Genomic DNA, 12943 nt, shown 5'->3' on the forward strand with positions numbered 1-12943 from the left:
TCAAGACCATCCTGGCCAACCTGGCAAAACCCCGTTCTCTACTGAAAAAGAAAATATAAAAATTAGCCAGTTGTAGTGGCGCATGCCTGTAGTCCCAGCTACTCAGGAGGCTGAGGCACGCGAATCGCTTGAACCTGGGAGGCGGAGGTTGCAGTGAGGCGAAATCATGCCACTGTACTCCAGCCTGGGCAACAGAGTGAGGCTCCATCTCAAAAAAAGAAAAGAAAAAGAAAGAAAGAAAGAAAAAAGAAAAAAAAAAAAGAAAACATCTGAATTCAAGTTTTGAAGTGTTTTTTAAAAACTACAAGTATGATCAACACATTTACATTATAGAAGACAAGCACAATCATCTCGACATACATTCTAGATTTATCCACTTTGCACACATATTTTAGAAAGATTTTGAGGGATTCAATATAATATCTTAAAATGACCACTTAATTTTAGTAAAAATAGATTCCCAGCTTCTGTTAATTGACTATAACCATGGTCTGTGAGTGATTAGATTTTAAAGTGTGTGTGTGTGTGTGTGTGTGTGTGTAAAATTCCCACAGGAAAATCAATAGTAGTGCACCGCACTGAAGTGTAATGAGTTTTACTCTGCAGTTTGTCCTGCCCCAGAGATGCCAGACCAGTAAGTCACATGGAGTAAGTTCACATAACGCGGCTGGTTTTATAGACTCTAACCATTTATTTAACAAAATGGAAATTTCTAACATATAGCACTTTTCTACATTTAAAATTTTAGGGAGGAAAGACTCATGTTCTACAGTATACATTATTACAAAAGAGTTCATTATAAATTTAAATCAGCTGAAACACTTTCTTTAATGATTAGGATTCATCATCCTTTAGTGCAGCGAGGTGACATTTTGCGGAAAGCGTCCACGGCTCTTCGTCAGAGGAGATGTCTTACCAGCACAACCTTCCTTCACTCTGACCTGTCCATCAGAGGACCTCCTTTACCAGTAAAACAGATGGAAGTCCATTTCTCTCTTTTGGTTCCCAACTCAAGTGTAGACCTTTTAATTTAGGAAAGAACTCAAACTTACATAAACTGAAGAGTGGAGGTTGTTGTTTTCATTCTGTTTACTCACACACTGCTCTGTAAAGTCAAGGTTCTCTTGCTGCTTTTGCACACGTGCTGACTGCTACGCGTGCAGCCATCATTAGTGCAAATGTGTGGGAGACTTTTTGAATAAGGTATAGCACCCAGAGGAATGAACAGCAGACCCCCCCAAAATTTAAATCACTGCTCTTGCAAATTCTGAAAGCCAAAGATCACTTGTGCCTTACAGAATCCGGGGGCTCTATCCCCAGGTGCAAAGTACATTTTCCAGGTTTCTCCAGGGCAAAGGCAGGGTGGACACTCTCATTAAACCTGTGCCTGACGATGAAGAGCAACTGCCCGCTCTCCGCGTTGATGAAGATAAGTCTCTGGTTGTTGTAGTCCAGCAGGATGCCCACTCTGGCTGGATGCTCAGTCACGTGAACATCACTCACAATGCCACTGTAGAAAAATGTGTATCTGAAATGAAAGAGAATGGGAAACATAAAACTCTGGAAATCTCAAAGAATTTGATAAGGAAAGTCACTTGGGAATAACCAATTCTTCAGTTATTAACTCCACTTCACAATAAGGAGTTGCAATAATGCTGTCCCAAATACTTTCACTCGATTTCGTCTAGATGCTAAAATGCAGAGCTTATCCCAACAGATGAGCATGTTTAATAATTTTGCTCCTTCTACATTAGGAGGCAGTCCCAGAATAGCCAACATATGCCTCCTTTGTGATTTTTCTCCACATTCTAATTCTCTCCCAGCTGCCCACATGTTTTAACTACCGCATTCATGGCGTGTCATTCTTTTGAATAAAACTCCTTTGAGGCTGCCATGTATTTTTAAAAGTACTGCAAGCTTGCCTTCCATACAATGTATTAATTTTACCGTTTTAAAATTTTATAGGTAACTTACATAAAGGCCTTTCTGAAGTTTAAGGAGTATTTCATTATTTTTGCCAACTTCATCCTTTGTTTCCACTCCCCGTTCCCCAAACCAACTTTCCTTTTCATTTTCTCAAGGTTTTCTGCAGCCTTGCCACCAGCGGGGTTGCCTTTGATTCCTCTCTTTAATTCAGACAAATTCGACTCAACAACTATTCCTTGTGCATATCCGTGTATCCAGCACTTTACTAGGCGCTCTGGGGCATGTGAAGGACATGAAGTGCTGTCCTTGCCCTCTGGGATCCCATACTGTATGGGGCAGGAAGGAAAAACTGCCCACATTTGAAACTCGGACCACAGCTGGGAATGCCTCTCAGGGTGTAGATCTTCAAGTGTTTACTAGACACATTTAATGAAGCTGTTTTGGTTGTGAAGGGAAAGGTTCAAGGCCAGGCTGGAAGGGAGAAACTGCTGACCAGAAAAGCTAAATTGCTCTATGTAAAAAAATAACACAGGTTTGGGGTTTTCTCCTAGTAGTCTTAGAAACTGAGAATGGGGCCCTGAAAGTAGGGGAAGGAATGGAATGAGAGATGGAAGAAGAGAGATGAGGGAAAGGTGTGTGGATGTGTAGGCTGGAGGGGTGGGAGCACAGCAACACCGGGGCAGTTTGGACCTAAGAATCTGGGTAAGTGATGGGTCTGGCAGGGAGGGCTGAGTATCTTCAAGACTTGCAACATCTGTCTTAAGGCCCAGAAGCTCAAGTGCAAGTATTTAGGGGATGGCAAGTTGGCAACTTCATTGCAGAAAGAAGCTCACGTGGAAGGGCAGAGGTTCATGGTGGTGGGGAGGTAAGTGAGACTTTTGGGTTGATAAAGGACCTTTTCAATGCCTTGCTAATGAGAGAGATGCCAGAATACTATGACGTTCTGGAACCTGCAAGACAGACTAAACGTTTCAAGTAGCAATGATGGGGACTGGCAGTGTGAGCTGGGCTCTTCAGAAGGCTTTGGGCTTACACTCAGCCAGAAAGGACAGGCAGGACTTGAATAGGTGAAAAAGAAGGAGAAAAGTCCACACAGTAAGGGCAGCAGCAGTGACCGTTAGGTGGCTGAAGAAGTCCGTATGTGGCAGAGAACATCACCATTGCCCTGTTGGGTTTGGACAGGACACAGGGGTGACTTTTAGGATGTTGCGTGGATGAGTAAGTCAGGGGCCAGGCTCTAGACTTGCCCTGTCTAATATAGTAGCCACTAGACATGTGTGGCCACTTCCATTAAAATTAAACAAAATTTACAATTCAGTTTTTCAGTCCTACCAGCCACACTTCAAGTGTTTAATAGCCATGTGTGGCACCATTTTTCTATTATTGCAGAAGGTCCCATTGCATAATGCTGGTCTGGAGGGTTCTGAATGCCTAAATGAGTAATTTCTCCTCCCCTGTTTGGAAGTCCCCCGGTCCCTGCAGGCCCAGCGTTGGTCATTCCTTGAGCCAGTCCCTACCTGGGAGGCCAAGTGAGGAAAGGTATACCCTGAATCCTTGTCTCCACCAGTTCTGCAGGATGCAGAACGTGACCAGCCCTGCTTCTGTCTCCATTTCTGGCTGAGCACACATCCCACTGACCTCACCTCTGGCCTGAAGCCAAGCCTGCCTGCGTGGGGCCTGACTCTCTGCCTGGCTGGCTTTGAACAGAGACCTGGCTGGTCTCTGTTCAAAAAAGAATCATCCAGAAGCCTGGCTCTAAACACCTGCATGATCCTGGAACTGCCTCCCCTCCCTCTGGTGGACTGAGGACCCTTACTCCCTTGAGTCCCACCTCTGGCCCACACTCACCCCAGACCCCTTTGGACACTGGTGGTAACTCCCCTCAGGGCTTCTTGCCCCAGCCTGGCCACATTCTTCCTGGCTGCCCCTCTTCACTGTGTCCTGCAGGTGGCCCCACCCAAGTTCTGACACCACTGTAGATGTCTGTAGATTTCCGAGCAGAAAAGGCAGGGACATGATGAAAATGATGTTTTAGAAATGTTTCCCAGTTGCGAGTGGGTAGAGACTAGAACTGAGGGTGCAGGCTGGGTGGCTGCTGCTGAAACTGCAGAAGAGGTGCAGAAGCTTTGAGCTAGCGTGGCAAGTTTAGGAATGGACAGGAAGGAAACCAGCAGACTCTCCTGAGATGATCTTCACGCCTCCTTCCCAACTGTGACATCTGAAAACCTAGATTCTGTGAGTACAATCAAGAGTGATATAGGTTGATTTAAAATCATTAAACCAGAAAAAGTAGAAGATAGGAGGGGCTGCCACAGGAGAACTCTCAGAGTCCCAGAGGCCAGGGTGCCCCATGTAAAGCCCTCGAAGGATGACATGAGGGCCCCGGGACCCTGCCTCTCTGTGCTGAGACCACACAAAGGGACACGCTCTTTCCCCCAGAATCTATGGCAACCACTCCAAGCCTGAAAGAGCCAAAGGCCAAAGCTGTAGGTTGAACTTGTCAACAAAATATACAATTTTGTTTTCTAGAGCCTAGGAATTTGTTATTGGAGGTTAGCCCTCGGTGTGGGTTTTTTAAGGATTTGAGTGTGTACGGACATTTTCATGAAATTAATATGTAGTTTCAGCTCTGAATCTACTAACTGTAAACTGAGTTTGCGTGATTTCAAACTCTGGGTAGGGGCTGGGTCCTTATGCATTGCACAGCACGAAATATCAATTAATCATAATTGTTCTGACTTAACGAAATGTGACTTTAAGTAGTGCTTGGAGATGGTGTCCTTATGAACCATCTCAGAGAAACAAACTGTCAAGTAGGATGCAGGGAGAAATGTGCAGCCAGAGATATGCAAAATCCCAATCTGTGGGCCTTTTCTGGGAACTTGCAAGCATCGAAGGCTTCTTTTTAAAGCATTACATTTGAATAATGCCTCACATTTGTATGATACTTTACCGTTCCTAAGCTCTTCCTGTACCTGATTTCATGTGATCCTCACAACCCCAAAAGGTAGCAAGCCAGGCATTACTGTCCCCTGCAGAGCTAGATGATATAAGGTATGCTCAAAGGGTTAACCCACTTATGGCAAACAGCCAACAGGAGGCTAATCGAGGATGGAGCCAACCTAAAATTGGATTCCTGGCTCCTAGTCCAGTGTTCTTTCTATTAAACCATACTGTGAGCATATTCAGATCATAATATGCCTGCCTGATTGCTCTGAGACTAACACAGGCTAATGGCTTTTTCACATCAACCAACCAAACAATACAGGTAACACAGAACAGAGATTGGCAAACTTTTTCTGTAAAGGGACAGATGTAAACATCCTAGGATTTGGCAGACATCTGTCAGCTCCGCCATTGTAGTGTAAATACATAAACAATGAGCATGACGGTGTTTCTGCAAATTTATTTACACAGACAGGCAGCGGGTTATATGTGGCCTATGGGCTATAGTTTGCCAACCCCCGATATGGACCAATGTGGAGGGAGGTGTTGGAGATCCACTTCTTCCTCACTCCTGTTGATTCCTTCTCTGTGGAGGGACTCCTCTTAGCTTTACCCTTGTGGTCTCTCTCCACCTGTGGTGAGTTCAGAAGGAAAAACTGTGATGCAAAGCCCAGCTGCCCCTCCCTCTTCCCTATCTCTTACTCACTAGCTACCAGGGAGACGCACATCCTTCTCTGCTTCTCCAGGCACCAACTCTGCTCTGCAGAGCAAGGAAGCTGACCTGGCCCAGGCTCTGGTTGGGTAAGTCTGCCTCATAATAGGGTTTAATATAAGAAACCCTCTTCAGGTACGATTCACACACTCTAAAATCAGCTTCCTCAGTAATCAGAGTCAGAGTTTCATCTCCATATACTTGACTCTTGTTTTCTTTCTTAGTTGGCTTAGAAGTTGAGCATGGAAGTGGGTGCTATTTATCAGGTCCCTCAGAAGCCCTGCCTGGACACCCAAGCATAACATTTTGATGAAGAGGGGAGGGGAAGGGCTCGCTTACCTCTGTGGCTCAGAGCAGTGCATGTACCATGAGGTCTCCCTTGTCCCAGGGCACCTGCCGCACGGCCGAGCTGGAGCAGATGCCAAGTCGATATGCTGGGCAGTCTGTGACTGTGGTTTCCCAGTAATGCTGGCCACAGGAAGGCAGCTCCTCACCAGCACTGACGGGATTCTGCGGGCGAAGTCAATCAGAGTATGCTGAGCGCAGGAATCATCGGCCAGTATCTCATGAGCATAAACGTTCACAAACTCACACAGTTTAGGCAGGATTCTGCCCTTGGAAACTGCTGGAAGTTAACTAAAGATACTCTGTTCATTGTATCCCTAACCTTAACCAGATTATCACAGAACTCTCCAAACTCTCAACAGGCATTTGACCTATTGCCAGTCACATACAAACAACATGCGTGTTGTACGCTGCATCTCTTAAAAGAGATGGGAATCAGGAAATAACTAGAATATGGTAAGACAAAAAGAAATGCTGCAGTCTCTGCCTTTAAGGCGACTTCTCTTCATAAATACAAGGGAAGCAGGTAGGAAACAATTTGCATGGTTTTCTTCCAAAACTTGCAAAAAAGAAATCTCCAAAACCTTAACCATGAGTTCTATGCCTCCTGACCTTACTGGACACAGCCACCAAATGAGATGCAGCTCTTAAATGACAAGGCAGCTAGTGCTGGCCAGAGCCAAGTGTGAAATTAACTGAGTATGATTAGCGGTCAACAGTCTGCAAGATTCTGGCCTCTTTGAATTGTAGTAGGTGCCCCTAAGAGGTTGGTTGAAGGTTTTTTTTTGTCTCACCTTAGCTATTTTTATAAGCACCTCAGTGAAATGAACCAAAAGCAGTTTCAACTGCTGATGGGTGACCTTGTTTGCAAGAATTGCTTAGTTTTTGCTTGGAAATGGCTGAGACAGCAAGGAAGCATTTTTTAATTTACGCAGTGTTAATATTCAGTCAGCACTCTCTCCCTCTCCCCTTTAACAGATGAGAAAATGATTAATGCAAGGGAATGTATTTCACTTTTCACGTCTCTACTCAACCTCATTTCAGAGAGGTGGCTACTGACAGCCCTCACTCTGGAGCAAGGCCCAGCTGCCTGATATTTATGAGCTAATTTTCAGGTTAATAATAAATAAATTCTATAAACACATTACAGTTATCATCGGTTATTATCTGTGAACTCTTACCCTCCTCCAGTCTATTTATTTTCTTTTTGATTTTTTGAGGAATCCAAAGACAGAAAAGCTCAATCTATTTCTTCAATCTATTTTTTTCCCTGAATCACTCATTTGTATATTTTTAGCACCTGCAATGTTCCAGGCCCCATGCTAGATTTGAGGGATTCAAAGATGCACAAGACAGGGCTGCTGCTCAAGATGATGATGAGTAAGTGGCTGAAAAATGACCCCACAAGTTATCTGTTCTTTTACACAAATAAGATCAAAGGGTGCCAGGGTCCAGAGAAGCCTTGGCCAGAACTAGGAGCAGGTAACACCTGAGCTTGGCCACAGACAGGCAAGTAGCAATGTGACAGGGAAACAGTGCAAGTCACTGCTGGCTGGCTCAGTGCCTTCTTGGGAGCACCTGCCAGCCACCGACACAGGGCACATCAGCACCATCAGCAGCCTGTGTTTCACGTGTGTTTACAGTTTTCAAGAGTTTCACAGACCTTCTCCCATTTTGCCATTTTGATCTGCAAAATAACCCCCAGAGCTTGCAGGCAAATCGCAGGGCAGTTTCCTCCATCTGTCCTCCGCCTTTGCCTCTTCTTTTCTTTGATGCTTCCTTTTGCGGGAGCTACTATGGAAGCAAGATTCTGTGGCCAGAAACTAGGAACTCAATAAAATGTCCTTCTCTTCTATGCCTTTTTTATTTATTTATTTATTTTTTTTGAGACAGAGTCTCGCTCCCAGGCTGGAGTGCAATGGCACAATCTCGGCTCACTGCAACCTCCACCTCTGAGGTTCAAGTGATTCTCCTGCCTCAGCCTCCCGAGTAGCTGAGATTACAGGCGTGCACCATCACACCTGGCTAATTTTTGTATTTTTAGTAGAACGGGTTTCACCATGTTGGCCAGGCTGGTCTCAAACTCCTGAACTCAATGATCTCCTGCCTTGGCCTCCCAAAGTGCTGGGGATTACAGGAGTGAGCCACTGTGCCCAGTCTCTTCTATGCCCTTTCAGAGGGTTGATAAATATCTGGTTTGCTATAGAAAATAATAAAAGAATTACTGGACCTTTTTTTCCCCCCACTGAACCAGAGATCATACCTTAAAATAGCGATGTTTTAACCAAACCATCTGTGCTTATATTTCCAATAAAATGTTGACACTTGCTCCAAGTGATGAACTATCACTCGGTAGGGAACCACAGCCGAACAGTGTGGATGTGCACACATTGATATTTGAGACCACATTCCGATATGTTCACTGCACCATGAATATGCTCAGGGGAGGCCACCCTGAGGCGACACACCCTAAGACCCTACTGCTGGGCCATCAGCCCACTTGTGCTTTCTACTTACTCCGTCAGCCGTCTCCTCTCAGCAAAGCTGATCACTGTCCGCTTGAGGAAATGTGTAGAGCAGGATGAGCTGTTTCTCTCAACAAGAGAAATCTGGTTCCTATTGCAGGTGAGAAATAGGATTAAAACATTGCCACGAGGACCAGTGCTGTCCCTAGGCTAAGCCCCACATTTCAGACCCTAGACTCTTTTCCTCTGACGTCAAATCCTCCACGCAGTGTCTTCAGATCCACAGCTGAAAATTTCATTCATGATAAGGCCTTCGTGGATGCCAGTGGCTGGTTACCTTACGTGGTGCCATAGGCACGTCCTCACGGTGTGCACTCTATTAGCACTCACCTGCTGTGCAGTGTGCTCCTTGCACCAGCAGCATCTACATCACCTGGAAGCTAGTTACAAATTCAGACTCTCAGACCCCACCGCAGCTCTCCTGACTTCGAATCTGTATTTTAACAAGATCCTCAGGAAATCTATGTGCACACTAAATTTGGGGATACAGGCCGGGTGAGGTGGCTCACGCCTGTAATCCCAGCACTTTGGGAGGCCAAGGTGGGCAGATCACAAAGGTCAGGAGTTCGAGACCAGCCTGGCCAACATGGTGAAACCCTGTCTCTACTAAAAATACAAAAAAATTAGCCAGGCATGGTGGTGCGCACCTGTAATCCCACCTACTCAGGAGGCTGAGGCAGGAGAATAGCTTGAACCCAAGAGGCAGAGATTGCAGTGAGCCGAGATCGCACCATTGCACTCCAGCCTGGGCGACAGAGCAAGACTCCTTCGAGAAAAAAAATGGGGGATGCACTGGTATAACCTAAAAGAGAGACTATAACAATGGAAGGACAGGCACCATATTGGGACTGCGGGGACAACACTGCTGGGAAGACAGCCCTCGCATCTTCTCTTCATAAACATCAGGCTGGCCCTGACTATCTCACAAATGAGGCAAAAGCACAAGATGTTGCTGGGTAAGCCGATCACTTGTTGCACCCACTCACCTTGGTGCCAGCTCTGGGTCTAGGATAAGATAATAAAATGGTCCTCTTTCCAATTCCTCACTTCCTTTCACAAAAATTGCAGAGACAAACATTTTTTATTGGCATCATCTAGGTATTTTCCCAAAAATGTCATTGAATAGTTTTATCACTTCCTTGAATTACCCTTTTAGTCATTCGTTCAACAAACATTAACTATCACAAATTATGTGCCAGGCTCAAGAATAAACAGAACAAGGCTGGTAACTTGTCCACAGAGTTCAAAGAATATCCCCAAACCTACCACACATACACACACCATATCCACAAATTATATACACATTGTGAGTCCGATAAAAAATCCATCTGGAAGGCCAAGGCATGGTGGCTCACACCTGTAATCCCAGCACTTTGGGAGGCCGAGGCGGGCAGATCACCTGAGGTCAGGAATTTGAGACCAGCCTGGCCAACATGGCAAAACCCATCTCTACTAAAACAATACAAAAAATTAGCCAGGCATGGGTGGACGTGCCTGTAATTCCAGCTACTCGAGAGGCTGAGGCATGAGAATCACTTGACCTATGGAGGCAGAAGTTGCAGTGAGCCAAAGATCATGCCACTTCACTCTAGCCTAGGCAACAGAGTGAGACTCTGTCTCAAAAAAAAAAAAAATCACCTAGAAGATTTCTAAAAACATAAATGTTTGAGTCCATCTCCAGATCAATTAAATCAGGATCTTCAGGAGTGGAGGGCAGGGCAATGGTATTTTTTAAGCACCCTGGCTGATTGCTAATAGGTAGCCAAGCTGAGAACCTGTAAAGCAGAAAAACGAAAGAAATACTTGACCTTTGAGCAACCTTGGGTCCTCAGGACAAAAACCTACCACTGACAGTAGGTTGGGAGTTTATAAAGTTGCCCTCTAGGACATCTCCTCTGAGGGGTGGAAGGGAAGAAATAGCTTGGAAATAGCTCACTGTGGTGCAAAGGAGAAAGTACCTCTGGTGGAGATGAGAGCAGCTTCACTCTGTTCACTTGTCCCAAACGCATTGATGGCCCTCACATAGAAAAAGTAGTTATCATTGGGTTGGAGGTTAACTTTCAGCTGGAGGCCTTTGATTCCAGAGAAAAGATCTAAATACAAGAGGAAAATAATAATTTTAAATATAATGCCACGTGCTAAATGATTCCTATTTCAATTTGGTAGTGAATGAACATCTTTTATTAGCAACAAATAACTTATTTTCCTTCCCCTTTTATGACACTGGATTAGCAAGCCAGGTCCTAACAAAATGGCCATTGTCCACTAAGATACTTTATCAAATAATTTCTATTATGTGCCTCCAGATGCTCTTTGGAACAGAACCAGACACTTAAAAAATTTCAGAAAACAGACTACTCTTGTGGTTAGTGAATCTCCAAGAACATATCATTTTCTTTATCAATTTTTGGCCAGAGGGCACTTTTGGATTAAGATGATATTAAACCAGTCTATGATGATTTTGTACATGATCATCACGCTAAAGCCACCAAGTTAAAAGAAACCAAAGATCTTTAAAGAAGATGAAATCTTTTAAAGCAAACTCGATCTTGGCAAGAAAGAGAATTCTAACTGCAAAAAAAAAAAAAAAAAATCCTCAAGTTGCTATTCCTAAATTGCCTATTTAATTAAAAGAAAAATGCTGATAGTGGTGTCTAATTGGCAGTGGGCTTGGCATTGTAACAGCCCCACCACTTAATACAAATGGATTTGATGGATTTGAAGATGGAGCTCTCTGAATCTGCCAACAGCTAGAATAGTTTTGTGCTTCTTTCCTATTCTCTTTAATCTGTTTTTATATCATAGCCTAGAGCATGAATTAAGAAAAAAAAAAAAAAAAGCAAGCAGGCTCTTTCTTTAAACTTCCATTTTGGAGGTCCTTAGAGTTACAAGTTAATTCCTTGCTAATGAAAGTTCCTAACCTGGGTGCTGAGAGCCAGAGCTCCCAGGAGATATAATTGTCAATGAATATAATAGTACATAGCCTTCATGTTCATTCTCTAGAAGGGTAGGGTTTTTGTTGTCTTTTGTTTTTTTTGTTGTTGTTGTTATTAATGAATATAACCACAAAAGCATCAGAATCAAAGAGTTTGGTCACTGTTCATCCATAGATGAATATTTTTCCAGCTTATTTCTACTTTGATTGACTTATTTATTTCCTAATACCCTGCCTTAGAGAATAACATGGAGACCAGAAAAAGGAAAAAGTGTTCTTGACCCAGAAGACAAACAAATTTCAAACTTCTTAAAAGCAAAACATTTGTACAGAATAACCACCCCACCCTGACCCCATGTCTAAAAGGACAAAACTCATGTGTGCTCCTCAGAAGGCAGCGGCAAGGGGAGCACCCTGGACCTGCTTGTGTAACTGCTATTTAGTGCCTGTGTCTGGAAAAGGTCAGTGCAAACTCCTTGAATCATATTGGTTGTTATTTTAGAACTGATCACCTGACCAGGCCCTCAGGAGAGGACTGTCCTTAGATACACTCAGACTGGATCAATGACATTGAGCCCCATGTCCACGGACAACTAATTAGGCTTCAGTGAATTAATGAGAAACGATGTCCTATGATTGAGAATGTAATTTCTGACTAATATCTAGAATATTATTCTGGGGTAGATGTATTGCTTATCTTATTGGGATTGATGACTTAAGAAATGTTTTAAATGAACATTAATTATAATTAGTAACAAAATTATTGTCTCACTAAGCATAGTCAGCCTGAACTGAATTTCAGACTTCATTCACTCCCTAAATAAATATGTATTGATCACTTATCATGTGCCCAGGCCCTGTCTCTGCCTGTTATTCTGAGGGCTTGTTGAGGAGGCGGGGGTGGGAAGGGGGAAAGTGACAAGGATTCGTGGGGAAATTTTAGCTTTAGAGACAAAGAGAACACACTGGATTCATTTTATAACAACACAGTTGTTAAATAGCAAGGATACTGTTTTTTAGGTAAGTGTTTGCCCTTAAGATGATGAAGTCTGTCAAGGAGAAAATTCCACATATATAGTCAACTGCATGCTCTGTCTCATTGCTCATTTAAAGAATAAAGATTTACATGGTACTGAAGTCAAAATATGGGATCCGTCCTGCTTTCAGTGCCTGAAACAGGTCAGGCAGATTTGACAAATGTGCACAATGTCCTCACTGAATCTGTGAAATAAAAGCAGCAGGCACGCAGACAAAAGTAATATGAAATATGGTGGTGCTTTATTGTTTACAAGTTGCCATCTTATGCTCAAGCGCCAAAACAAGCAAAAAAGGTTAGAACAAACAGTTCGTTTCCTTGTCTACTTATTCCAACTCCACTCAGATGTCACCAACGTCTTCATGTCAGCTGTCCCTGCTTTTTAGCCTAACGAAAACTTCAAAAATTCTGGAATTTGAGATCTAAAGAGTAGCACTCTTCCAGAGATTACGATTTTTTTTTTAATTTCAGAAACAAAATTTGTCATAATTGTAACTAAGTCCACATGACTTATAACA

General features: G+C 43.6%; 1 pseudogene; it reads right to left on the minus strand.

Annotated features, from left to right (window-relative positions):
- Positions 1-1267: 1267 nt before the first annotated feature.
- On the minus strand, positions 1268-10547 carry LOC115834067 (annotated as a pseudogene).
- Between the last annotated feature and the right edge of the window lie 2396 nt (positions 10548-12943).

This window comes from Nomascus leucogenys, unplaced genomic scaffold (assembly GCF_006542625.1).
Source record: "Nomascus leucogenys isolate Asia unplaced genomic scaffold, Asia_NLE_v1 000908F_72252_qpd_obj, whole genome shotgun sequence".
In the NCBI taxonomy this organism is placed as follows: Eukaryota; Metazoa; Chordata; class Mammalia; order Primates; family Hylobatidae; genus Nomascus; species Nomascus leucogenys.